Source organism: Passer domesticus, chromosome 10 (genome assembly GCF_036417665.1).
Source record: "Passer domesticus isolate bPasDom1 chromosome 10, bPasDom1.hap1, whole genome shotgun sequence".
NCBI lineage: Eukaryota > Metazoa > Chordata > Aves > Passeriformes > Passeridae > Passer > Passer domesticus.
In genome coordinates, this window is record NC_087483.1 from 9,979,127 (window position 1) to 10,006,561 (window position 27,435).

A 27,435-nucleotide genomic window follows, 5' to 3' on the forward strand; every position below is an offset into this window, starting at 1 on the left:
AAGCCAAATAAAAGCTTCCACTGAAAATAGAATGGACTTATCCCTGGCTTTGCATCACAAACGATGTTCATTTTTTTTTTCTTTTTTAGCTGTATCTGATCAGCTCATAGAGTAACATTTCCATGTAAAAGCCTTCCTTTTTCTGCCTGTCTCCCATTTGATTACATTCACCATTCAAAGATTATTTGGAGATACTACCTGTTTGTAAATGTAAATGTCTGTCGTTGCTACAGGAAGGCTTTAAGCAAAGGTGAGATCTGGCTCAGTGGAAGGACTTGTACAAGAGCAATGCTGCCTTTGTCGATTTAGTTATCTTTGGTCTTTTTGTGCAAGGGACTCTAAGTACCCATGTGAATTATGATGGAAGAATTAGCTTCAGGGAGCTGCACTCTAATTTGCTAAATGCTTTTGATGTCAAAAGCCAGTCTCTGCATTAGAAACGCAGAATAATTTGAAAGCAGAGAGAGGGTACAAAATCCTTGGGCAACCAGCTCTTGGGGCTGCAAGGAGATAAGAATTGCAGTAGAGAATGCATTGCAGCAGACACCTTCATTTCTCACTGCTGGGATTGAAAGGAAAGAGCCCCCAATGAAGCAATGTGAAAAATGGACAGAAGTGGTCCCTTACAGGGCTCCTGGTTATGTGCAGAGCTTCTTCCCCTGTCTTTTACCTAATCCAGCTCCTTTTTCCTCTCAGCTCTTGAAGCTTTGTGAAATTTTGGTTATGGGTCTGATTCCTCTGCTGAAGAGAAGAAAGCTGCATGTCAGACTTGTTGTGACATCTCACAGAACATTTTTAAATGTATTCAAAATGAAGCGAGGGGAGTATTGATCCCTGCACAAATCAGCTGTAGGAAGTTCTTTTTCACTGCTTTAACCCATTTTCTGAGGCATAGAACAATAGTTCATCTCATCCATCTGAACAAGAAGAAAAAAACCCAAACTCTCTAAGAAAATAAGTTTTGTTGCTCTTGGCATTTTCTAGTTAAAGAATGATGATTGCAAGGAAATTTCAGGTTGAGTTACTTGTTTTGCCATCTCTAGCTTCTTACTACTACAAGTGTTGCCTTCTTTATCTATCTTGAGAATTGGGGGAATAAAACTGATGCACCATTTGGACTTGCCAGGTCTCTGAATGAAAAAAACTAATAAACCCACTGCCTACTTACAGGACCAAACAGAAGATGATCAGAACACAAATTAAGTTTTATGTAGTAAAATCCCTTTGCACATTGACTCTCTAGAAAAGCTACATGAAAAATTAGCTTTTCAAAATAGATATGATGTAAGTTAGTGAATAGTCAAACTGGTAAGAATACAAGGAATATGTTATTTTTGAGATTAAATTTCCTGTTCTAGGGGAGAGTTTGAATTGTTCCAACAGAAGTTACTGAGAATTAAAGACCTTAAAAAGAATCTGTGAGATGCTTGCACATGGAAGCTCATCAGTGGTCTGATGCACTGATAGCTTTTTTGTTGGGGTGGAATTTTAATAAGGCCTTTTAATGTGATCCTCTTGTTGCATTCAAACAGGTAGGTGTTACTGCATTTTCCAAGCCTAAAACTTAAATCATCAATTGAAAACAGATTAGCCTTGTCAAGTTAACACCACGATATGGGGCAACATAATTCATCTTGGGTCTGGGCTTTGCATTTCCTTTCACCTTTCTATGAATAAAATACTGATGTTACTTCTTACGAAAAGGGAAACATTACAGACAGAACAAGGGGCTATTTTTCCATCACAACTGTGGCTGGAGGTACTTGGGCTCTTTCCTGTTACCAAACTTCAAACTCAGGCTTGTACTCAGCCCTTGTGTAAGCAACAAACACAGTTGTCCAGTTTGGCTTTGGAATGGTCCTAGACTGATGGATAAGCATCTTCATAGGGCAGCAATACTTCCCTGAGTTGAGGAAGGTGGTCCTGAATGGTTTGTGTTTCCTGTGTTATAAAACTGCTCCTTAGCCAGGGCCATCAGCAGCATGAGACTCTGAACAGGGTCTGTCAGTGCCCACATGAGTTACCCATTCTGAATTACAGATGTTTGTGCAGGCTTGGTCTAGTGAACCAATACATGTTCTGCAACCACAGGAATGTTATCTCCTGAATGTTATCTCCTGAATGCTATCTCCTGAAAGCAGATCTGAACAAACCACAGGTTCAGTGAAGACCCGTACCTGTAAACACACTAGCATAATCTCTGCCATGCCAGCAGGTGGATAAACTTAAATCAAAATGTTTCCAAAAAACGGGTGATTGATCTTACTAAATCTGTCATCACTATAGGTAACCAGTCATTCATGCAACATGATGGGTCAATTCACCACTCAGCCTAGCACTCACACAACCACTTCTGTCTGCTGGATTGACGTAGACCACTTCTTTTTTGATCACAGCTGTGGATTTTTATCATTTGAAAAGCCTGTACTCCAACTCAGTTCAAAGAGGGAAGTTAACAGCATTGCTTGGGGTGCTCATTCCCATAAGGTACCTCAGCCAGTGATCTAAATGCAAAAAACCCCAAAGCAAATAAACATTAAAAGAAGGATTACTTCTGCCTCGAATCTTGGATTCTGACAAAGGAGCTGCAGGAAAAGCGTAAAGCACATTATAATCAAGGAGCTGATGGGTGGAAAAGAAGTATTTCAGATGGCTGTGACACCTATAAACATCCATTGTATGCAGCAACTCCTTGTCATCACTTGGTATTTCTGATTTTTGAAGCGTCTGCAGATGCTTGCGCAGGCTGGTGTGTTGCCATGGATACCGTGGTGTGCCGAGGCTTTTAGCAAACAGACTGATCTGTTTGTGTACCTCCAGAGTGAAGAGAAAGAAAAATCCCATCATTTGTGTGGCTGCTAGCAAAGGGAGCCTGACAGTGAAACGAAATGACTCTGCATAATGGTTTTCAGAACCTCCTCCTCTTGGAAATGACGGGGTAGGAAAGAGATGGAAGGTAGTGAAGAAAAGGAGTGAGGAGAGCTGTCAGGTGTTCAGCCAAAGCCCTCCTGCGTAGCTCTAGGCAAGGTCCTTGCATGATAACGTCAGCTATATGGTCAAGAAAAATCAATATGAGGTTTTAATAATTCAGTCTCCTAATGGCCTGGCACCTTGGCTTTCTGCAACACAGGAAGAACAGCAACAAGGATAAAAGGCAAAAAGGAGTGATAAACAGACAATGTAACACAGCAGAATAATTTGCTTTGAGTGATACCTTGGGACTAAGAAACGGGTGTGTGTTATGAAACTAATATTTAGCTGGCAATGCCTTTATCTGGGCACACCTCCACTGCTAAGTGAGAGGCAAAACAGGTTTAGAAGTGACAGGCAGCAAATACACAGGAAAGCAAGTAAAAAAAACTGGGCAGTGTTCCAAACTTTGACTCTTTTCTTGGTGTCAGAACAACCCCATAAACTGCACATATACATGGCACAATTCTTTACGAGCTGAATTTCCATACATTTATGCAGTATCTCATCAGGCAACAACACAACATTGATTACAAGTTTTGGGGTTTTGCCCTGCTGTTTTAAAGGGATCACATCACCATGTATTTCCCCAAGAGCTTTCCTTGCTTTTGAGTTTAGGGGTCAAAAAGCACTAACACTTTCACAGGAGGGGTTTGTTCCTCATTACTTACATATATGCTTAAGCTGCTAACAAGAAATAACAACAATGTGAAATTACCCTAGGTGCATGTTTTCCCAGTAGCATTGTGTCACCCCATATGAACCAGAAACCCACCACACAATATTTTATAGTGAACTCCTCTCCTCTTAACAGATCAGGTTTTTTTCATGCCATTTCTGTGTTTTAAAACATGGGAAAAGGAGTTGACTCCGTCTATGGTCAGCTATGGTGTCTCCTCAAGCTCATATCTGCAATGCAAACACCAAGAGCAACCTTTGGAGACAAGATAAAAAGAAAACCAAATCCTTGCCCTTCCCACAGGTCCCCTTGGTCTGGCATCAAGCTGGAGGTGTAGGCAGGAGCTTGGTTGCTTTTGAGCTATGGACCAGCACAACCAGTTACTCCAACAAAACTCTTAAGCACAAAGCCATTCCAGCCTCTCCTTGAGCCTCTGGGGATGGTCCAGCAGTGTCCAGCTGATGGCTCTTATCTCTGTTTCCTGTTGATGACTCACACTGAACCTGAAGAAAATCATTCCCCAGGCTACCTCTCCATACAAGCCCCACAAAGCTGAAGTATGAGTCCTACAGGATGCTGCTGGAGGTTCAGAGAAACCTCCTCTTGCATGCAGATGAACTGTTACTAAATGCAGCTGTTGAGCTGAGCACTCACCTGCAGACTATTAATTGATGTTGCTGGAAGCACAGCACAGTGTCTTTCACACAGCTGCTGTGGGAACCAAAGATGTGTCCTGGGCAATTGGTGCCACTCATTTTCACGAGGCTGCAAAAATGCGATTCCGGTTTGTGAAGTTATAAATTGACAAACAAACTGGAATGGAAACTTACACAAACTGCCAGAGAAGAGCTGAAGGGTGTTGCTGCTGTGGATACAGATCAGTAATGATACCTAGCAGCCATGGCTAGTTCTGCAGTTCTCATTGATACTGAATTGCATAACCTGACTCCAGCAACTGGGACCTAACCCTGACAATCACAGTTTTCCCTTACAGAAACCCCCAAGGAGTTTCTCTCCTACCCTATTTAGGAATTTCCAAGCACACACCTTCCTTAAAATCAGTGTCTCTGGCCACAGCTTGCAAACAAGCCAGCTCCAGCAAAAGCCAAGCTATTAGCAACCAGAGCTGTGTAAGTTAAAACTAGCAGTATGGCCACTAAAACCTCAGAATTCAGGACATGTCACATTCCTGCACATACACTGATGAGCATCCTTTGGGTCTTGCCATATTTGAAATGCTCCAGTGCTCACTGTGCTATAATTTGGGCTCTTATTATTAGTCTTGTAGCTAAGCAACAGATGGGCAGTCCAAATGATGTGGCAAGGGCAAGGTATCTTGCAGAAATGTGGCAATTCAGAAGGAAAGGAATACTCTGAAGCTTGGGAGAATGTTTACCACCCTCAGTGTGCTTCAGATCAATGCCAAAAGAGCTCAAAATTTGCCAGTGAGGTTAGGACAACAGGTCTACACTCATTGTGACTGAGAAACAAACCTAGAAGAATTATCTGCGTGGCAGGAAATTCATGGCCTTCCATTTGCTGCAGAAAGAAAAGTGGAGGAGCATCAGCAAGATTAAAGAAATATATCTGGGTAAGTTTTTTTACCACTCAAACACAGCTAACACATCTGGTCTTAGGACTGCCACACCTGGCTTGGAGGCTAAAGAGGAATCACGACAAAGAATTAATAAAAGCCCTCTATTAACATTAATGTTTAGGAGAAAACTGCCCCTTCCAGGAGCTGACGCCCAGATTGTAACTCTGTCATTTGTTTCTGGGGAAACTGGCTGGATGGTGGCTGCCTTTGCCCTAGTTTGAGCTACCTGATAAAGCCCTGACTCTAAGCACAAACACCATCAGTCCCAATGGTGCTTTTTGATCTGAGCCAGGCTTTGATCCCAGCCTGGTAAAGCTGTGTAAAACCCTGCAGGCACTTCGTTGGCCAAAAAAAAAGGCATGGAAATGCACTTTTTTTTTTTTTTAATTGCATAGAGCTCTGAGGTAGGAATAAAATGCCATTTGGCAGCTTTCCTGAAGCAAAGTACATGCACCATCAAATATAACTGCAGCACTGAGGTATTTGAGCTGCTGCTGGCCAGCAGGCAAGCGTGCCTCTCTCCTAAAGCATCTTCACTCTGCTCTTAAAAAGCACTTGCAGACATTTATGAATCAATGCCACACTGGTGCCCTAGGAAATGGCTGGCTGGAGAGGCAGAAGCAGTACAAAGATGCCAGGCTGGAAGCAGGGGGCACTGAGCCACCATCTTATCCTCCAAAGCTGCTGCAAGGCCAAAGACATGAAAGTGTGTCAGGCAGCCTGTGCCCACCTGCTGGAGCTCTTGGTCAATAATTTCTTGGTCAATAATAACATTTCTGTCTCCTTTTCAGATGGGCACATCAGAAACTTGGTGGCAGATGCAGAAATAGGGAGGATTCTGATCTGACACCGTATTTCACCACTTTCTAGAGTTCATTTTTGTTCCTTTCACCTTCTCAGGTATTAATTTCATTGTTAATTCTTGCTGTGGAAATCACAACATCTTCCCATTATAAGAAAGAAGTTAAAGCTCGAGTTTTAAGCCCACATTTAGGAACTGGTGTTACCATCAGTGAGGGGGCAGCTCTCCCTGCTTCCAGCAGGATTTACACAGGCTCTACCAGTGACCCTAGCCTCAGGCTATTTTATGCCTGGCAGGAGGAGCCTTTGTTGGAAAGGATGCCGCTGATCTGCAGAACTCACTAGCAGAGGACTCTGTGAAGGTGAAAAACTTACATGGAGGAAGAGAAGGCAGACACAAATAGCAGGACCCCTATAAGTTCTCTCTGTTCTCACACTCTTTCCCAAAGCATTCAGTAGTTCCCATTGTATTATCCATCTGCTGGTCTAAAACAGCCGGAGTAATTCTTTTGCTAGGAAAAGGACTGTAAAAAATATTGTGATTTAAACAATGCATCAAGTTTAGCTACTTCTCAAAAAGCCTTTTCAACTCAGAGCCTCTGAGCAGAAGCAAAAGGGCATTTTTGCAGTGAGTGTGGAAGACTTGGCTCATCTCACAAAGCCATAAGGTGTGACGTGATCTAATTTTAGAATTATTATCTAAGACTACAAATTTATTTTATTAAAGAGAGCCATAACTAAATTTTGATGCCATTAGATAATGCAATTAAATATTGGCTTGCTTGCAGGTCTCTGTATTTTGCCACAGATAAAAAAGACTATCTACAAATGGATGTCTTCTCAGATTTTCTTCTATAGGATATTTAACAGATACTGACATATGAAATAAATCCTTAAAGTCTAAACCAAAATCTTTTAATCTACAGAAGCAAACTGAAGAGAGTTGTATCTTGATATGGGAACCTACTAAATGTTTGCTACTCTGTGAACTCCACAAATTTTAAACCCTTCCAGGTAAGTGAAAAATAATTCATTTCAGCTTTCTGCCATTTTCAGATGAGACAATAAATAAATAACACTATATGAGTTTTCTTAGGAAATAAATAGACTGTGGAATTGGAAATGGATTAAACATTGCTATATCATCATTTAAATCCCATTCATATGGCCTATCCAACTGAAAAAAAAAACCCACTGCATTTAGTGTAGGCTCAGTAGTTTGATTCTGGATTCAGAAGTTAGAGCTGAGCAATATGAGGGCAGTTTGAGGCAAAATGTTTGGGACCCATCGGAGGTTCAGAATTTGATGGCCACAATTTGAGAATTACTCTTTTCCTAACACACAAGAAACCACCCCAGCTTAACCTGGTTTTTTACAGCAGACAGAAAAAAAAAAAACTATTAACTCCTAGACTTTTGTACCATAGGCAAGATCTGGGCTGATTTTCTCAGTTCACTGCAAGAACACCTTGTGGAAGCAAAGCACAGCAGTATTAGAGATCCATGAGAGGTGAGATTTTTTACACAGAATGGCTCAATATTTGCATTTTTGCAACCATATTAATGTGTGAGCCAACACACAGATTTGACTACAAACACTGTGCTTTAAAAATAAACAAAAGCACAATACACCGTGCCATTAATAAATAATGGTAATAACAATAAAGTGATAAAACACAGGCTATTTCATTTACTTTTGTAAGAGCTAGTTCACACAGGATGCTTTAATAGAGAAACGTTAAGCATTATTTCTGCTTGTTGACAAAAACCTAAAGGGAGAAGCTCAGTCACCTTGCAGTTTGCAAATATTAATGGCAAAACCAACTTTGCCTATGTCCTGGAGGGAGAAAGAGAGGAAAAAAGGACAAGAAAGGAAAAGGTAATTTAGTGGAAATAAGTTCACTAGGCTTTTAGGTTATGCTTGGGCTTCTTTTGTGTCTTCCTGTAGATGATGGAATTACTTGTATCCACATTCTCTGAAGAGAAATTTTGGATAAGTCCAGGAGAAGAAATGCAAGGCTCAAAGCAGGGCCACAGCTGTTGTGACCTGATTTTTTCTACAAAAACAGAAAATAATGTGTGAGCAGGTCTGTATGGCAGATTCATTCTAGAAAACACAGTTTCCTGAGTGTTATCCTCAGGACTAAATTCAATGTTCTATTTAATGCAACTGTTTTCTTGATCAGATATATTGGTCCTTTCTGACCTCTCACTTAATGCAGTTGTCTTGGAGGAGAACAAGATATGAAAAGTGCCCAAAACAAGCTAATTCACCAGCAGCATGGACATTATGTGCAGAAAACCAGCTGGAAGTCCCTTCTCCCTAGGTGGTTCAGACTAGACCCCCCATCCCTCAAATTTGGTCAGAGCTCCACATTTTCCAGTGAGATTTAAGTTCTTGTGCTATGGAAGTGCTTTTGAACATTCTGTCCATAAAAGCTTTTTTTTCCCCCATATTTTTCAGGAGAGAAAATGAATCCAAATAATTTCATCAGGTAGAAATGAGTTCCTGCTACCCAAAGGGTGCTGCTCACTCAGATGGGCAGGGGAGGGTTCAGCCTTCAGTGTGGCATGTCCTGGGCATTGCAGGAATGAGTGAGTGGCTGCCAGTGGCATTTTGAGATAGCTTGCCTTGATTTCTCAGATTGCTGCAGAAATTCATGACTATATAAGGTGACTCCAGGCTCAGACAGACTCCACTTTCTCAGTAAAGGTCTACCTTTTACATTTCCTTCATTATATATATATATATATATATATATATATGCATACAAATATATTAAAAAATTAATCTTGCTTCAAGAGCTTAGTAAAATTGATTAAATGGCTCCCATTGGCTTCTTTGGGCACTGGTTCAAAATATTAATCTGATTATCATTATGGCTCAAATTCAGCATGCTTGTTAAGTACACATCTAACTGAAAGCACCTGAACAGTCCTGTTGTGATGATTCATGGATTTTAAAATAGAAATATGTTTAAATGCTCTCTTGAACTCAGGTCTAAATGAAATCAATACATGCCATGGCTCTTCTTCATGAAATATTAAGGCAAGATACATAATTTATTGTGCTCTGTGTATGCAAATGTATTTAGCACTGGTTATTCTGTAATGGACCTATACATAATTTAAACTATATAGCATCCATTTGGTGCGTGGAGGAGGGAGAAATCTTCATTAAACCCCAAACAGTGCATTGTTTGGTGATGTGGGAATTCAGTTTATTCTTATTCTGTGGATGTCTGCATAATAAATCTCTGCACACATGTTCAGAAGCCCTTTTCCAGAGGGAAAATAAAAATCACAGCCTGTTGTGAGGCTGTGGGAGGAGATCCTGCAAGCTTCTGCTGAAGGACACCAGCCAAGCCAGGGTGCCCAAACCACTGCAGGGGCCACCAGTCACCCCTCAGGGCTATCCCTCAACAGCAAAGCTCAGAAATTCCTCATTGTATTTAATGGTGCATTGTCCTGGGAACCCAAAATGTTCATTGTGTTCCATATCTATCTGTGCCCAAACCTATTACGGTCTATTTAACACCCTGAGGCCAGAAAACAGAGTTGGGGGATCCCCAAAATCCAGGGATTGAATCCCAAAAGTTCAGGGCTTGGATCCCCAAAATCCAGGGATGGGATCCCCAAAATCCAGGGACTGGATCCCAAAAATTCAGGGATGGGATCTCCAAAATCCAGAGATGGGGAACCCCAAAATCCAGGTATTTTATCCCAAAAATTCAGGAATTAGTGACTCCAAAATCCAGGGATTCTCCCTCATCTCAGAAACCCCAAAATCCAGGAACAAAAACAGTGGGAGCTCTTCCCTATCCCTGATCCCAGGGTTTTTTTTGGGCTGAGACACCCTGTGCTCTTTAGAAGCCAAGGCCCTCAGGCAGAGTCACTCTCTAGCCTTTGCCTCTTGGCTTTTTCTTGCCTCTACTTACAAGAGTAGCAAGTGGAGAAGATGCCCCAACCCACCAGCAGCACCAATTGATAAAAAGATTTAAATTGCCAATTGTGCTCCAATTCTGATTTCAAGCCAATACAACTGCAACTTCACATGACTTCTGGTAGATAATGATTACACAGGCAAAATGACCTGAAGAGTTTCGGAAAAAAAAAAAAGAAAAAAATTTAAAAAATAAAGAAAAAAACACCACTCAATTTTTATACTGCAGCGGCTTTGATGAAAACATTTCATCTGCAGAATCAGGGGATATAATATTTAGAACTGCTTGTTGTATTCACCAAATTACTAACAGCAAAGAGTTAATACTTCACCCATGAGTTCTCTATGCCAATCATTTACTAGGCATGCAGTAATGAACACCTGGCAGAGAACACCTCCCATGTAGCTGCTTGGAAAACCTGGTTGGAAAGTCACTGGGAATTGATCTGAAAGTCAGGAGGCACAAACCTGCAGGTAAGAGCTGTGCTGTGAATCAGGCTGTGCTCCCACGTGAGGCCACCTCCCCAGCTACGAGACACAAATATGATCACTGCTTGTGGCAGTCACATTTTCTGGAAAAATCCCTTTGCCCAGGGTTTCTCTCCTGGGAAGCTGAGAAGCCTCAGAGAAAAAGGAAAACAATATTATCTCATTTGCTTCTCCTGTGTTTTGCTGCTTTGGAATGTGGCTGGAGATTGTTTACCCACAGTGATTGTTTCATTGGTTTCATGTGAATTGTTTTAACTTAATGACCAGTCAATGCCAAACTGTGTTGGGACTCCGGAAAGAGACACGAGTTTTTCATTAGTATCTTTTAGCCTTCTGTAAGTATCTTTTCTGTATTCTTTAGTATAGTTTAGCTTAGTATTCTTTAATATAATATAGATCATAAAATAATAAATTAGCCTTCTGAGAACATGGAGTCAGATTCATCCTTCCTTCCTTCATCAGGGCACCCTGCAGATACAATACATGCTCACAGCCCAACAGTCCACAGGATAAAAACCTGGGAAAATAAGGACAAATCTGAGGCTGGTAAACATGTAAACCAGAAAGGTACAAGGAGCAGGAAAGCCTTTGTTGCACTCATGCCAAAGAGGTTTTTGCTCTGTGGATACTGGGGACAATATACTGAGTATATACTGACAATATACTGGCACTGTACTGAAATCATGAAGACTGCTTGGTATGTGTTGCCCATCTCAGCCTGAGACTGGTAAGACAAAGTGAAGATTTCCCACATCCTGAGCAAGACAAAAGAAGTCTCAGATTTCTTTGCTGAGCCCAGTTTGAGTTTGGGTTCCATGCACATGCACAGATAATCTTCACTAAACTCACTGTTCACACAGCTGGATGCAGTATTACAAAACACCCTGTAAAATGAGAGCTAAGAAACCTTTTCCTTTTTTTATTGTTTTTCTTTCCTCCTAAAAAAGTTATTTTTAAGTGCTGCCAAGAGTTATGTTCATTCAATTAAAAAAAATGCCCTTGTCCTGTGCAGCTGCAGAGGCTTGGTGACAGATGGCGCTACATGAATATGAATTTGGTTTTTAAATAGCTGCATTAAATATTTAAGATTACATTTCCTTACACACAAAGTGCACCTGAGCAGTGTCAGTATTTGAATTCCTTCTTACACATCATAAATAACATAAATAAAGCTCAGGGAAACAATTTATTGTGATGCCACAAGACAGAAAAGGGATATATACACATCCAGCTCTCTGGGCAAATCTCCCTTAGAGCTGCAAGTTGCTCCCACCCTTAGCCAACAGCTGAAGGGTGGAAGCAGGAGGAGGTGGTTGCAGGAAACACGCTGGTCAGTTAATTTCCAGAACACCACCTGCAGAGAATTTTTTCTAATAGTAAAGCAGCTTTAGTAAATGTAGTAAATATTTACACAGCCTGGCAAGTGTAATGACAGCAGTGGAAAATTTCCATTTGACCCAAGCACTGCTCTGGTCCTAGCTGGGGGTGGTCAGCTGGCAAAGGAGCTTCTGGAGGAGATGACATCCTCAAAGCACAGGTAGAAGGGGGAGAACCACATAAACAGAATGAAGTGCATAGAGTGAAAAAGGCATTCAAAGCACATCAGTGAGAAGACTGGAAGTGAAGTTTGCAGAGACCCACAGTGATGTAAAATTTGTAGAGCAACCGTAAAAAGAGTTCAGTGTTTTCTTTGATTAAATATTGTCTTCTTCACTCCTAATTTGAAGTGCTGAAAGCCAGGCTGGGTGGGGCTTTGGGCAACCTGGTCTAGTGGAAGTTGTCCCTGCCCATGGCAGGGGTTGTGGAATGAGATGATATTTAAGGTCCCGTCACCCCAAAGCGTTCTGTGATTCCATGACTAACCTGTGCCAAGAAAAAAGTTCCTACTGACGCATTGTAATGTTCTCTGCACCTCTCACACCTGCTCATACACCAGACACTAAAAGAGCAAATGTGATCACACAAACTTACCTTGATTTTTTCCTGTTAGGGCTAGTAACATCAGTGCTTGCCTGAAGCCAGCCTCTGACCTGCTGGATTGGCTTCACATTTGGGCCTCCTCTGTAATGTCAGATAATGCTTCACATTTGGGACTCCTCTACAATGTCAGATAATGCTTCACATTTGGGACTCCTCTATAATCCTTAGATAATGTCTGGTGAGAATGCCTGCTCAGGAGAAAGGGGGAACAAGGGACAACCAGGGCCAAGAAATGGACATTAAAAATTAAACCACAAGATTTTGTGAAATGTAAGCTGTGACCAGGAGAGATTTTCTTCATTCTCCACATGTGTGGATTAAACAAACATCTTCTCTCCACTGGATATTTAGAGAAACTGTAGCACACAGAGACACCAGGAAGAGTGGGAAGCTCAGTCTATGAGGCTAAAAAAGCCCCAGAGGAGTCAAAGCAGCAGTGCTCACAGGGTAACACTTGGAAGGTCAGGGCCATGCTCTGGCCAGAGAAACTGTCAGTGTCTTCCAGTCCTTCTTGTCAGTGGATTCATGCCCACCTCATTCTGGTCAGTGCCAAGAATTCCCTCTGAGCCTTTCCTTAGGAGCAGCACCATGCAGGGAGAGCTGGTAGAGCCCCACCTGCCAGCTGGACCCTCCTCCTCTTCCTCCTCCCCATGAATGTCCAGCCTCCATCCCCACCTCCTCACAGCTTTCAACAGAGAAGTGAGAGAGCTCCAAGAGAGCTTTTCTTGCAGAACTGAGTTGGGGATGATTTCTATGACATCAATTGCATTATTAAATATGCAAGGTCTAAACCACATTTAATAACACACTTGTTCCAGTTAATCTCCCACTATCAGCTCAACTCTCAAAATATTTAAACTCTAGCTGGGAGGTTTATATGGGCTAAACAGTAATTAGAAAGTTTAATAAGCACTCAGGGAAGCTGCCTGAGCTGTTCTGCATTTCCTCATTCAGGTCAAATAAAATCTGTGGTTCTGTCTTCTAAAAGGAGTTTGATATTTCCTGAAACTCAGTAAACTGTTGGGAAGATTAAAGTGGGTTAAAATGATAACTGTTTTGGGGAGGAAAAAACACTTTCCAAAGCCCACTTTTTAGTTTGTTTATGGGGTTTTTTGTTGTTGTTCTGAAGATGCTTTGAGAAGTATTAAAGAGTTTAGAGAAGTCTTTTTACAAAAGCCACATTTAAAAACATGGTGGAAAAAAAGAGATGGAGCTTGCAGCTATGCATCCCCAGTGGAATGATGCTCACATTGGGGTCATGAAGAGTTCTGAGCTGCATCTTCCTCACATTCAGTGCCTGACATCCTTCACAGGACAGGAATTAGACCAAGGGAGTGACATTAAGATCTGTACATCCACCCTTTGGAGTCCTGTTGAACTTTACCAACCATGCAAAAACCAACCATGCAAACTTCACCAAACCCCAATAAATATTTCCATGTTTCAATTTAATGAAACATTAAGTCTTGCACTAGAACAAACAAGAAAATTACTACTCATACACACAGACTTCAGCATTTGTTTGCTGTAGATAAACTGCAGTGGAGCTGGAGGTTTCCCTAAACCATCTTTTTGGGTGACAGGAAAGCATAACCTTGCAGAGGAAAGCAAAGACATCTCCCGGGTTGTGAGAATAACATCAGGGAAAAGGATCCACAGCACACTACAGACAGAGAGAAGGCATTTCAGAAGAGGACAAAACAGCTCTAAAAATCTACTTCTCCCACTCTCTAGGGCAGGAGCTGAAGACTTGTTTTACCACATTTAGGAGATCCTTAAACAAGGACATTTGCAGCACCAGCACACTGGTGAAAACAGAGCACTTGAGAGAGAATCAGGTTTGTGGAGGTTCAGGAAATATTCACATTGAAAGCTACTACAGAATTGTTAATTGCATGTTCATACATGGCCTCTTCATTTAGAGCCATCACTTTAAATTGTAGATGTAGCTACAGCAAGCAAGTGAAGGAAATTTGAAACAGTAACGTCAGATTTTTAGAAGTAAATATTTCAAGCAAAATTCTAAATAGCCTGTGCTCAGTATTTTTTTTTTTTTTTTGTGTATCTGTGTCATGCTTTGAGGGTGAAGCTATTCCAGAAGCTCAATGCAGAATTCATCTGGAAAATGCTGGAGGGAAGTCTTAGACTGGAAGTACTGGTTTTCCTCATCCTCCTTAGTTCCTGTCATTGGTCTGCCTAATTTCATCTTAAGTTATCTTAAAAGTATTAATGTGCCCATTATATCTTCTATCTCCATTTAAATAGCTGAAATTCCAAGCAATAGTCATATTTTTAAAAATTACTACTTCCTTCCCTGAATAAATGAGGAAAGCTGTAGATCTTCAGCAACTGCTCAGTGTCAAATTCCTCCTGCCACATGTCATTCCTCAACACTACGGGAAAAGTCCAGCAAAGCTCCATTAAATGCTGCTGCCCTTGAGTCCATCACAGCGTTGTCTCAGGCTGTATTTTGGAATAAAGCAGGAGGGAAATGCACTGCTTTCACAGCTCTCCAGTGCACTGAATGTAATCACCTACATGGAATCATAGTGGTGATCCCCATCACTGCTTTAGAAGAACAACCCAGTTTTGTGTTTGCTATATTTTGGGGGAGAGGGAAGCTTCGAGGCTGGCATAAAATGCCAGAAACTCAAGGAAAACTTTTTTTCTATGTGACTCTTAGCCTGGAAGAAATTATTTCTTTCAATTTCGTTGCCATAATTACCCTAGGTCTTCTCATGTCCATGCAGGGATAGTTCCTGCATTTCTGTCTGGACACCACCACCTGAACCCTTCTGCTAAACAAGGTAACAGGATAATTCAGCATGAAAGAGGTCAGAACTCTCATTTTGGATACATTCCTGAGCCAACCCAGTAGAGCACGTTGGAAAAAAACAAGGTACTTTGCATGGCAAGGTGTTTGCAAATTTCTGAAGCCATCCTATTTTGGTGCTCAAGAGTGAGGTTTTTGCATTCTTTACAAGCTGCTTTACTGGGGATATATCTGCATTATTTTTGAAAGAATGAAAGGAATGAAGAATGAGAAGCTTTTGGGGTTTGGAATTTCCCAATTCATGGAACTGTTTTAAAGTCCTTGGCTTCCAGTCAACTCCTGCTTTTGTGATCAAACCAAGAAAGTGAAATTTAAAAAGTTAATCTAGTTCTTATACAAACTTAATATCAACAACAACAACAATAAATTAAAAATTAACTTCAAGTTAAAAAGGACTTTTTGCTCTGAAACACTGATCAAGTTTACTGAGTTCATAATTCCTTTCAGAAAGAATATTTTGTGGTTTGCTCTGTCCCCATTAATAATGCCAAAGCCAAGGTGGCTTTGGATGAAACTTGTGTAATCCCCTCTCTTTCACCAAATAATGGATGTTATTGACACTTTGCATTAAACAGATAAAATTTGATTCTCAGCTCGAGGCAAATGAAACCATAGAGACCCATATTACCCATGGCATTTTTAACTACCTCATACTATAATTTCCTACTCTGCCCTGAATTATAAAGAGCTTACAGACTGCCTAAAGACTCATTTTAGCTTTTACAGGCATTAGTGTGATCTTAAAGTGGTTTTGTTTTTTTTTTACCAAAGATAGCAATTATAATCCATTTTTACTTGACTCCTTACCCACTTTACTTTTTCCAACAACACATTTTATCACAGTCCTGCCACTGTATTTATCACATCACGAGGATGTACTACTTCAAAATTAAGGAGAGCAGTTATTAACGAAGCTATGAGTACAATTAGAGCTCCTGGCATTTATTTAGTTCCTTTAGACCCTGGTCTGAAACTCACCTCAGTGATGTGAGCCTTAAAGCACCTCAAACTGCATCCTCTGGAGCACAGTGTTGGTATGAGTTGTGGTAGTGCAATGCCAAACATGTCAGAGAATGCCCATTTTGTTGGAGAATGCCAATTTAATGCCTGTTTAATGTCCCAAAGTAAATCCCCATATTAATTTACCAGCTTCAATGCTACCTATCCCTGTTGATCCACTTTCACTCAAGTTTTCTCTGGAGGGAGAAAAGAATTTGTTATTAAGAGAAGCTATGGCTAAAGACCAAGTTTTTCTAAAGTTTTTTCAAATCGTCATGAATTTTTTGAAGTTCATGCTTATCTGACATACTGGGAAACCCACCAGGAAGACATAGTCCTCCTTTGACCATGCTGCACTAATTTTTTGTACCAGTTTCACTGCACAGACTTTGCCCCCCATTCTGCACCTTACAAAGCATCCAGTTTTCATCAATTCATGCTAAATTAACATCCCTTTTTTGCATCCTGCAGCTTAAAGCTCATTGTTCCTCTTACAATGAGACTTACACAACCAGCAGTCTACTAAAAGCAAACTCCTACATGGAAACCTCCAGCACGACTCTCTACCGTCAACACATTCCTGCAAGAATTTTATACTGTTCCTAAGATTCCTACCCAAAAAAACATCTGGAAACAAAGACCCACTGTTGCAATAACAACTAAAACTCCCCAATGATCCCTGCAAAGTTAAAGCCAGGACTGCAGTGTGATTTTTGTTGGTATGTGTTAATGCAGAGCTGGGTTTGAAAGTTCCTAAGGGTACACTTCACAATTTCATGTGGCATTTGCTGAAAAAACAGTATTTGCACTCAGAGAAGGGCACATAGAGAGCCTTGTTTGAAAGAGCCAGAAGAAAGTTGCCCTTCAGTGCTCTGAAGCTGAGGGGAATCAGGGAAATCTGTATTCTCTAGGGAATACCTCCTGCTCCATGCAGAGTGTCTGCTTGCACTGCTAACCTGAAGACACCTGCCCCAAGCAGAGATCTGGCCTGAAAAAGGTACAAGAACGATTTTTTTTTCAAATGCAAATTCAGCATATCCAGTAATTCAGTCATAAAAGTCAGCAGCAGCATGAAATTAGAGCAAAACCTTCAGCTGACCCTGTTAAGGTGGCCCAGCTCTGGTGCTCACACACACATCCTCTGGCACTGAGTACAGCTCCCACCAGGACTCAGAGTCACAGAACTAAATCATTTCTAAAAAGAACAATCAAGGCATCACACAGCTGTTAGCCAAACCTGCTGCTTTTTTATGAGACTAGGACTGGCACTTATTTCTGGGTAACTTTCAAGAATTACATTTGCAAGGTTGATAAAATGCAATTTCTCTAGCAGAGGAACTCATTCCTGCAGACCTTTACTCCTGCTCAAAGTACATGGCCCAAGCACAGCATAAAAAGGCAAACAGAAACTAAATCAGTATAGTCCATCCCAAGGTAAGACAATAGTTTTTGTGTTATTGCAGCAGATAAAGCCCAGTTATGCCATATAATTTTAACAAACTCCTCTAATTGCTCCTTTTCTTCCCCTATTAGGACCAGTAGTGGGCCACAGCTGGTGGCATTTCATGTTACACTGCTCCTATATATAGATTTTATTTTTTTTTTTAAGAATTATGGACAGGCACATTCTTTATCTCTCAGTCTGAAAATGGATGAGAAACCACAGTAGACATGCAAAAAAGAAAAAAAAGTAGACAGGTAACCTAAAGAAAACCCATGCTTCAGAAAGATTCCAGTTTTTAATATCTAGGTGTGAGAGGATTTTTATGGCCTGGGAGTTGATGTGAAGAGTTTGCAGGGTCCTGGTCTCAGCTCAACTCTTGCTGCTCATCAGTGTATGATGCTACACAGGGAAATACCCTCACCCCCTTCTCCAGGAATGGTGCAGGTGCTGGGCCACGAGACTGGAGGCTCAGAATGAAAATCCAGAGTAAGAGTATTCCTTTTTTGTGTTTTATGGGCTTGCAAGGCAGAAAATGCAGAGCACCAGCCATCAAAACCCACAGGCAGAACAGTGCTTTTAAAATGCCTTGCTTGTAATTGTTAAAACAGCCTGAAAATATGGAAAATCAGTATTCCAATGGCTCTGTTATCACTGCAGAGGCATGGAAAATACCCCTCACACTGAATAATCCTCACCATTCAGAGCAATTTGCTGTGAATTTGTGCAGGCACAATCCCTGTGCATGGCATAAATGAAACTTCAGACTGAATGAGTGAATTACCTGTATTTTATGGCGGGTGTCAGGAGTCACAGGTTAACAGCACAATGTGGATACAAGCTAGCATTCCTCATCAAATCCAATCTATAATGAATTAACATTTTAGCAAACTGTTGTCTTGGTATTTTTAATATATTCCAGCTGAAAAAGCAAACTATTTTTCCTTTAAAAGAAAACTGTTAATAAATAGCACTGAACATAGAGGTTCCTAAATTGGAAGCCACTGTCTGAAATAGCTATTTCAAGTTATCTGGGAGAACACCAGTTAAATTTGTCAACCAGAAAGTAATATTCACCCAGAAAAGGTATCCAATTTACTGCTATTCCAATAGAATGCTCTCTCATTACCCAATTACACTTCAGGGGAAGGGGTGAGGTTATAATTTGACTATAATTTAAATTCTGCCTTGCCTTCCTCATGCCTGACTTCCATTGCCTTGCCCTCCATCACCTTGCCTTGGCCCTGCCCTTCCTGTGCCCTCTGCCCTTTTCAGCCTCCACTACCTCCTGGCCTCTAATTCCCCCCAGCCTCCCACCACTGTTAGGGCTTCCCATTTTTGGCCACATCTTGTTTTCCAGCCTCCCATCCCTTTTAAAACTTCCACATCTTTTTTACCTCTCCCATCCCCTTTCCTTGCCCTCCCGTCCAGACTTCCAACCCTTTCACTCTCCTGCTCTAATTTAGCCTCCCATCACTTTTAGGGCTCCACTTTTTTTCTACCTATTTCTTGCTTTCCAGCCTCCCACCTCTTTTTGGGCTCTCACACCATTTTAGCCTCTACTCCTTTATAGCCTCCATTCTTCCTGGCCTCCACTTAAGCTTCAGCCACCCACAACTTTTCCGTCTCCCACAAAATTTGACCTCCACTGTTTCCTGGCCTAAACATTTCCTCAGACCTCTCACCCTCTTTGGCTTTCCACCACATAGCAGTTTCCACTTTATCTCCCAAAGTTTCACTCCAACTCAGCATCCCTTCCCAGACTTCTACCCCTTCTCACCCTCCCACTCCAATTTAACCTCCTCCCACTTCATAGACTCCTCTTTTTTATGGCTTCTATCCTTTATTCAGCCTTCCTCCCCCTTCCATCCTCTACCTTTTCTGGCCTCCATCTCCAGTTTCCCCCTTCTTGGCCTCCCACCTCTTTTTGCCCCTCTCTTCCTCCCTCTCCCCACATGGCTTTTCACCTTCCACATTTTTGGTCAATACTTTGGGTTTGTTTTTTTTTTGCTTCCCACATAATTGTGTCCTCCTGTCCTTTCAGCTTCTGCATTTCTTCCTCTCTTCCACCCTTTCTTGGCCCTTTACCCTTTTCCAGCCTCTGTTTTTTGTTGACTAATTTTTTCTTCTCACTGACCTTTTTTTTGTGTGTTTTACTCTTTTGCAGCCTCTATTTTTTTTTCCTCCCCAGTTTTCTTTGTTATTGCACTTCCTTTCTGGTCTCCTTCTCATTTTTAGCCTCCACTTTTTTTTCAGCCTTCCTTGTTTACTCCATTTCCATATTTTTTCCCCCTCTACCTTCCACACTGACCCTTCTGTTCTTTTTCAGTCTCCCACTCTTTTTTATCCCTCTATTCCTTTAGGGTCTCACATTAAAGCCCCTTTAGGGCTATATATTAAGCCTCCACTCTATTTTATGGTTTCTCCTTATTCCCCCACTCTTTCAATAGACTTTCAGACTCCACAAAAAAGATTTCTTTAGTGTCCCACAGTACTTTAGCCTCTCCCCAGGTTTCAGCCTCCCCTTTTTGCCCTCCAGTCTTCCACACTTCTTTGGCCTCCCATCCCTTTTCAACCTGCACTGTTTTCCCCTCCAGACTCCCACTGCTTTTCAGCCTCTCACAGGAAAAAAAGTGCTAAAATCATGGTCTGAAATGCAGCTGGAAAACACTAATTTTTTTTCCCCTGATTTTCCTCAAGCAGGGTGTTAAGAGCACCCTGTGCTGTGTTTTGTGCTGCAGAAGAAACTGTCCACAATGGGTTACCTGGTATTTAGTATTTAGGTGTCAGACAAAAAGTTCCTCAGACCAAGGGATTTAAGGCTGCCCCACATTTCTAGTAAGACTCAGCTTTCAATTTCCAATCCATAATTCTGCACCAAGACATTTAGGAAATACATAGTTGCACAGCCTGAAGTATTAAATATCAGCTGCTTGAGTTGTTTTGTTCAGCTCTGATTTCAGACACAATTCCAGGGGCAAAGCTAGGGAGGAATACTTCATCCACCCACACAGGCAAGGAAAAGCCAGACCTTTGTCTCAACAGCTCCAGCACTTTTAATTCTTGGCACTCTGGGATAGTGTGAGAAATTTTCCATTAAATCATGACGGTGTGAGAAATTTTACATTAAATCAGCAGCGTACCAAGAACTCTTGGGCATTTCAGTTTAAGTTCTCCCAGAGATAGACTGTAAATATGCCTGATCTTCAGAGAACCCCTTGGAAGGGGATGTGAGGCGATGGGAGGAAGCAAATGTCCCTGGTAGTCATCAGGCAGTGGCAGAGGCTTGGCTCTAGCTGCAGGAATGGGGAACAATGAGAGGAAGAAAAGGAGATAAGCAGCCAGGAAACACACAGGGTGCAGAGGAGCAGAAAGCCACAAGGGAGCAGAGGGGGAGAGCTGCAGGGCAAAAAGCAAACCAGGAGGGGTACCTGTGTCAGAAAGAAAGCCCTTAGAAAATGTCAGAGTGAGTGGCAAATGTTCCATAAGGACAGGGGCAGCAGGACAAGCTGGCAAGGGCAGCAGAGAGACTGTGAGCCTCTTGGTGAAGTCCCTGGGGCAATGGAGACTGGTTATCGTGTCACTCAGACAATTTCCCTGAGGTTAATGCTGGAAAAAGCTGGAATTATGCATGTAAAACCTGGTGACCAATGTTCACTTTCAGATACTCAGCCTGGGACCAAAAAAATAAAAAGGTGCTGCAGGGTTTCCTACCTCAGCAAAGCAAAGAGAGGGTCAGAAGGAGTCACACCACCTAGGATAGAAACAGGTCCATGTGCAGGAAAAAGACAATCAATTTTCCAAATGGATCATATAGGATAAAACGATCAAAATCTTCTGACCTATTTCAAACCCTAGAAAACTGCATGGGAAGGTCAGATTGGCAGTGTTCAGCACTCAAAATTCAGCAAGTCCTAATATTAGACCTGCTGATGGCACATGCATTCAGCTCCCCTACTCACCTGTGACAGTCTGATGCTGCCTTTAGTCACACAGTGACATAGCTGTGCTTTTCACAATGCACTGCCTGCCAAAGGGGCACAGGAGCAGAGCCACAATTCACTTCCTTCTGCTGCTCTCATCCTGAAACTCCTTTTCTACCCCTCCCCATCTCCCTTCCTGATCACTTGTTAAATCTCCCGAGCCCTGAAGCAGGTGAGGGGCATTTTGGCTGCCCCAGAGCACCCTGCAGGCCAGAGGAGGTTTAATGCAGAGCCTGTAATCTCTCCTGCATGATGAGGTTTATCTGGGCTCCATGGAGGATTTGAGCTGCTCTCTGAAGGAAGCAGTGACCTGGTCTGCCATCCCCAACCTGGACTGCAGCAGTGGGATCAGGGCTGATGTGGAGTCTTCCCCATGGGTTTCACAGCATGACCTAGGCTCATTTGTAAAAAAAAAATTACTGAGGGAGTAAAAATTACTGAGTTCAGCCTCAGGATTTGCTGTCCTCATCTGCCCTACTTTGTAACCAAAAAGAAGCTGCCCACCAAAACAGCTGCTGCTGCTTTAAGGTGGCTTCAGCTAATTCTGCATCTACACAATTTCTCCTGAAGAATTGATGTGTACCAATGCCCAGGAAGCCCTGGGTGAGGCAGCTCCAGGTTTGGAACACAGGCAGAAGCTTTCCAGAGGAAAAGCAAGGGAAGAAGCAGGCACTAAATAACCCAGTGCTCAGGATAGGGAACTGCAATTCCAGTGTGGCAAGTCAGGGGGGCAGCCAAATCCATCTCACCCAACAACCCTACAGGGAAAAAAAGCTATGCTTTCTCCCTTTTCTTCCCACAAAACACAAAGAACACGAACATTTTGACAAAGAGGGTCAAGCCCAAGCACTTTTGCAGCTGACCTCTGTGCTAGTGTGGCTGTCAGTGACACTGAACCAGTTTTCTGGCCATGCTGTGTTCTGGTGTCTCCCTCCCTAATTCTGTGGCACAGCATCCATTCAGGAATGCATTTTATGCCTAAGGCTCTGCTGTTTACCCTGAGGAAAGGGCAGCTGCACAGCTCACATGCAGCTAAACAGCAATCCTCACCTGCCCAAGATCCAGCAGAACTGTCCTTTTTTACTTTTTTTTTTTGTAATTACACATTATTTTTATTGTAATTACACATTTTGTAATTACATATTACACATATTATTATTCCCTCTGCCAGGGAATGAGGAACAAGTCCAGAGTGCCACCCAGGGTAGATATATTAGATCCCATCTTTGATACTATGCTGAGCTGATGCTTCTCTCAGACTCTAGACTACCACAAAAAAAGAAAACCCTGATTCCAGTTTAGTCCTGCAACCCTGATCCAATGAACTGTGCTCTTCTCAAAATGTGCAAGTTGTCCTCACCCTAAAGACTCTGATAATTACTGGCTTCAGTGGAAGGAAATACACTCCAAGATAATAATTCCCAGGCTGAAATAAAGCTCTGCTATTTTCAGGCCACTGCTAACATGTCCACAGCAGATTTATTAAAGCCATGAGTGACCCCCTGCCAGAAATTAAGGATATTTCTTGTGAATAAGCAACTTTGGTGTTTATTCCTCCCACCTCCTCATCTGCTGAGCTGCACCAGAGAAGCAACTTGTCAGGCTAATTATTCACAGAGATTTTAAGCTGCATATTTTCTCTCTGGACTAATCTAACCCAGATATGGGAAAGGCATGGTTTTAATCAACCCTTCCATACATCCCATGATACTTGGTCACATGTGCATGTGTAGGTATGTGCATTATGTGCATCTCCCAGTAAAACAACCACATTGTACACCAGTAACAGGCTGCCTGTCACATGCTGTTCTGTTTGCCCTCTTCTTACAGGATTTTAGTGCTGCCTACAAACAAACCAGTTCTGAAATTAAACATGGAAATACTCTGAATGACTACAGAGCACTTTTTTCACAGCTACAAATTTTTTCACAAAAGTAGTGGACTGACCATGACCCTCATATATTGGGTGAAAAGGCAAGATTAAAAGCTATATATTGTCTCTATAGTGTTCAATAAGATCTTGGGAAACAGAGTGAAATCAGCCTTCCTTCCAGCATATGGAAATTCATTTAAAAGGGACACTCCATCAGAGCCCACAACAGAAGCCTCAGTGCAGCCAGTGCTCCAGAGCAATTCAAGGTGTTTTTTTCCTGAAGCAAGTGACAGAGCTAGGCTCCAGGGAGGGCAGAGCCTGCACAGACTGCAGAATCACTTACCAGCACAGGATATGAGAGAAACAGCTGCTCTTGTCCCTGGTGACACTTCAGGTCAGCTGCTGTGCTCTCTGCAGTGACAGAGGCAGGTTTGCTCCCAGGCTGAACACCTTTCCTTCTCTTCATCCTCACACAGCATTATTTTTAGCTTGGCTTTAGCTATGGGGATTGAAAGATGAAGTAGGAGTATCTTACTCTAAGAGAGGAATGAAGTAGAAGCTGGATGGAAAGCAGGACTTCTACAAATTAATTGAAAAAATCATCACATTTTGACCACAGTCTCTGGTTCTAAATTGCATGGGATGTTCAGGTGAAAGGAATGACAGGGATGTGTCCTTACAAACAAACTGTGGGCCTGCTGGTAGATAAAGCCAGACACTGAGAGGTGAAAGAAGCAGTGGGAAGGACAATAAATTCCAGAGGAATTCCACTAATTGACTCGGACTGTCACTCAAGGCTGTGCTAAATTCCTGGACTTAGAGAAAAAGAACAGAGATAGAAAGAAAAGGCAGGTCTGCATTAGGTGATTTGGGAAGTCTGTACCTCTCAAGTACCTCAGCCAATGGGAGAGGGAAATGTGGCCAGGAAAGTGGGATAAGGAGGCTGCATCCTCCAGCAATTCAAGAGACCTCATGGGAAATGCCCCATGGCCTTTCCCTTTGCTCAAATAAAGTTACAGGACTTCTCTGTCTCCTTTTTGGACATAAACTTCTGACACCATGGATTAATTTTCCTGACACAGGGACTCTCAGAGACCTAATTAGGCAAGATGTAAAATAACAAACCTTGTTTTCTTCCAAAGGCTTTGAGAGTGAGGACAGGAGGACAGTAGTAAACATGATTAACTCAGAAGTTTGGTTTTCTTGGCTTTTTGTGCAGATTTTCCTTCTCACATTAACTGATATTCACCGAGTACTTAAAAAATAAAATCCAAAGCCCAATAATTAAATCGGATTGACAACATGCTTGACAGGATTTGCTGATTCAGTGATGGTGCTCACCTTGCTGTACTCACTGTGACCACCACAGGCAGAGCTGTAGCATGTCTGGAAAACACAGGAACCAGGCAATGGTGTGGATGAGGATGGAAGCACCCAGCTACAATCTCCAGAATGCATCACAGTGATGTTTCCAAATGGGAACAGCCAGGTTGCTGCTTAAGTAATTTTTATTTATTTAACTCAGCATCCTCTTTGAAAGTCCTGCAGCTGCACAGCAGCTCCTGCAGTGCCCTGCATGCAGCAGGTGGGTGGGATGGCAGCAGGAGCTGCTGTGTGCCTGGCGTGGGCTGAGGGGCTGCATTCAGGGCTCTGTCACCCTGTGCTGTGCCCAGGCATTGTGGAGAAGAGTTCTTCCCACTCTCCCCATGGGCCAGAGGGCTGGGAGCAGGAGGGAGGAATCCCCAGGGGTTAGGATGGAGGAGAGCCTGGGTGCAGGATGCAGGAGAAACTGGAATCAGGAGGGAGGAGAGCCTGGAGCAGCTCAGCCACACTGGGGGGCAGTGGCCACTTTGAGGGCACTGGGAGCAGAGCCAGTGCTGCACCTACAGCTCTGCAGCCCTGCAGAAACTGTAAAGTTCTGAAATCTGTCTGCTTTGGGGTTTTTTACCCCCTTGCTGTAACCTGTGTGTTGGTTCCTGTGTGGCATTCGCATTTTCTGAAAAATCCCTTTGCCCAGGATTTTTCTCCTGGGAAGCTGAGAAGGCTCAGAGAAAAAAGGAAAACAATTATTATCTGATTTGCTTCTCCTGTGTTTTGCTCATCTGGAATGTGGTTGGAGATTGTTTCATTGGATTCTGGTGTGAATTATTTTTACTCTTTGGGCAGTCAGTGCCAAACTCTGTTAGACTCTGGAGAGAGTCACAAATTTTCATTATTATCTTTTTAGCATTCTATAAGTACCCTTTCAGTATTCTTTAGTATAGTTTAGTATAGTATTCTTTAATATAGTATCATAAAATAACAAATTAGCCTTCTGAGAACATGGAGTCAGATTCATCCTTCCTTCCTTCCCTGGTGCACCCTGCAAATACAACATTCCTGGGGCTCTTCCATCAGGCAAGCACTGCAGTCCACACTCCACTTCCTTTGCAGCTGAGCAACACGACTTTGCACAAACCAAACTTTTAGAACATACCTGGACTTTGTGTTTACATAAGGTAATAAAACTGGAGGAACAAAAAACATTACAAATTCAAGCAAAGTCACATCCCAAGTGGAAGTCTTTGAAAACACTGTGCTGAGGGCTGTGTGCTTCTGCAGAAGAATGAGCTATATAGTGAATTTTTGGAAGTTTAATGCAGGATCACATCAAAAATGGGCACAAAATGGGCAGGAAAGGATTTCCTGGGGAAGAAGCAAGAAAATAACGTACAACTACATCAAATTAGTAAGACTGTAATTTAAATAAAGTCACTTTAAAACACCAGTGGAGTAGTCTGGCTTGTCACAAAGCCCTCAAAGATGTGGCAAAGCAGTAAATGCAGCTTTAGAGCAACGGAGCATTTCAGTGTGCTCCAGGCCACAAAACACATGTGAGAGACACTGCTCAAAGCTACTGAAATAATTTGTATTCTGTAACTCATTGGTCATGTCATTTGTACCCTCAGCACAAGTGAGTCTGGGTGGTGCTGCAGAGGCTCAGTCACTGCAATCACTGTGATGGGGTAAAAGCAGTGCCAGAGTTTGTAAAAGGCTCTTCAGTTAATGAAGGGATTATGAAAAATGCCTCTTGCCTCTTCCAAGGAGCCCATCATGCCACCCTCATTTTTCATGTGTTAATGAGAAATGCTCAATTCCTCTGGAAAAACAGCAATCTGGTGGCTTCCAGTTAGGGAAATATTTTCACTGTAACATCATGATGTGTGTGACTGTTACAAATGCTGCTCATTTTTCTCTTACTGAGGTTTTAAAGTGCAGCCCTGTGCTCTGCTGTGGCAATTTTTAATGCAGCTAATGTCAGTACTGGGTTGCAACTGGATTAAAGGTGGCTGTTAATCACAAAGAAACGGAATGGGACAGGCCACCTTCAGAAGTGGTGGCCAGCAAAGGGTAAACTCCCAGCTGCCTGGGGATTTTCTACATCTTTAACAGGGTTTTGTGATTTCACAGCTCTTTTCATAGCAGAACTCCAAGTGGTGAGTGGCGACTGCTCACCCTGCCATTCCAGCACTCCTCTAAGGGACTTCAGTGGGTGCTTTGGGGTAAATAATGAGCTTTTTAACATTATTTAATGAGCTATTCACAGCTTAACAAATGGTTCTGTTATTTACCAAGTCAGCAGAAGTGCTTGTTAAAGTCACCATCCCTGGAGGTCTTCAAGAAAAGACTGGACATGGCACTTGGTGCTCTGGTCTAGCTGACATGGTGGAGATCAATCACAGCTTGGACTTGATGATCCTGGAGGTCTCTTCCAACCTAAATAATGCTGTGATCTGTGCAACTCTGAGAGAATACTGAGGATTTAATACTTAGAGGATTGATATCTTTCTGCCAGCTTTCAGAACCA

General features: G+C 42.2%; 1 long non-coding RNA gene across 2 annotated transcripts; it reads left to right on the forward strand.

Annotated features, from left to right (window-relative positions):
* Positions 1 to 4,811: 4,811 nt before the first annotated feature.
* LOC135308572 (uncharacterized) lies at positions 4,812 to 27,435 on the forward strand. 2 transcript variants are annotated; one of them, XR_010368972.1, is made up of 4 exons: positions 4,812 to 5,240; positions 6,974 to 7,061; positions 10,354 to 10,464; positions 27,204 to 27,435. It is a non-coding gene; the product is annotated as an uncharacterized LOC135308572 (long non-coding RNA). The 2 variants fall into 2 exon arrangements; XR_010368971.1 differs by lacking the exon at positions 27,204 to 27,435 and adding an exon at positions 12,470 to 13,559.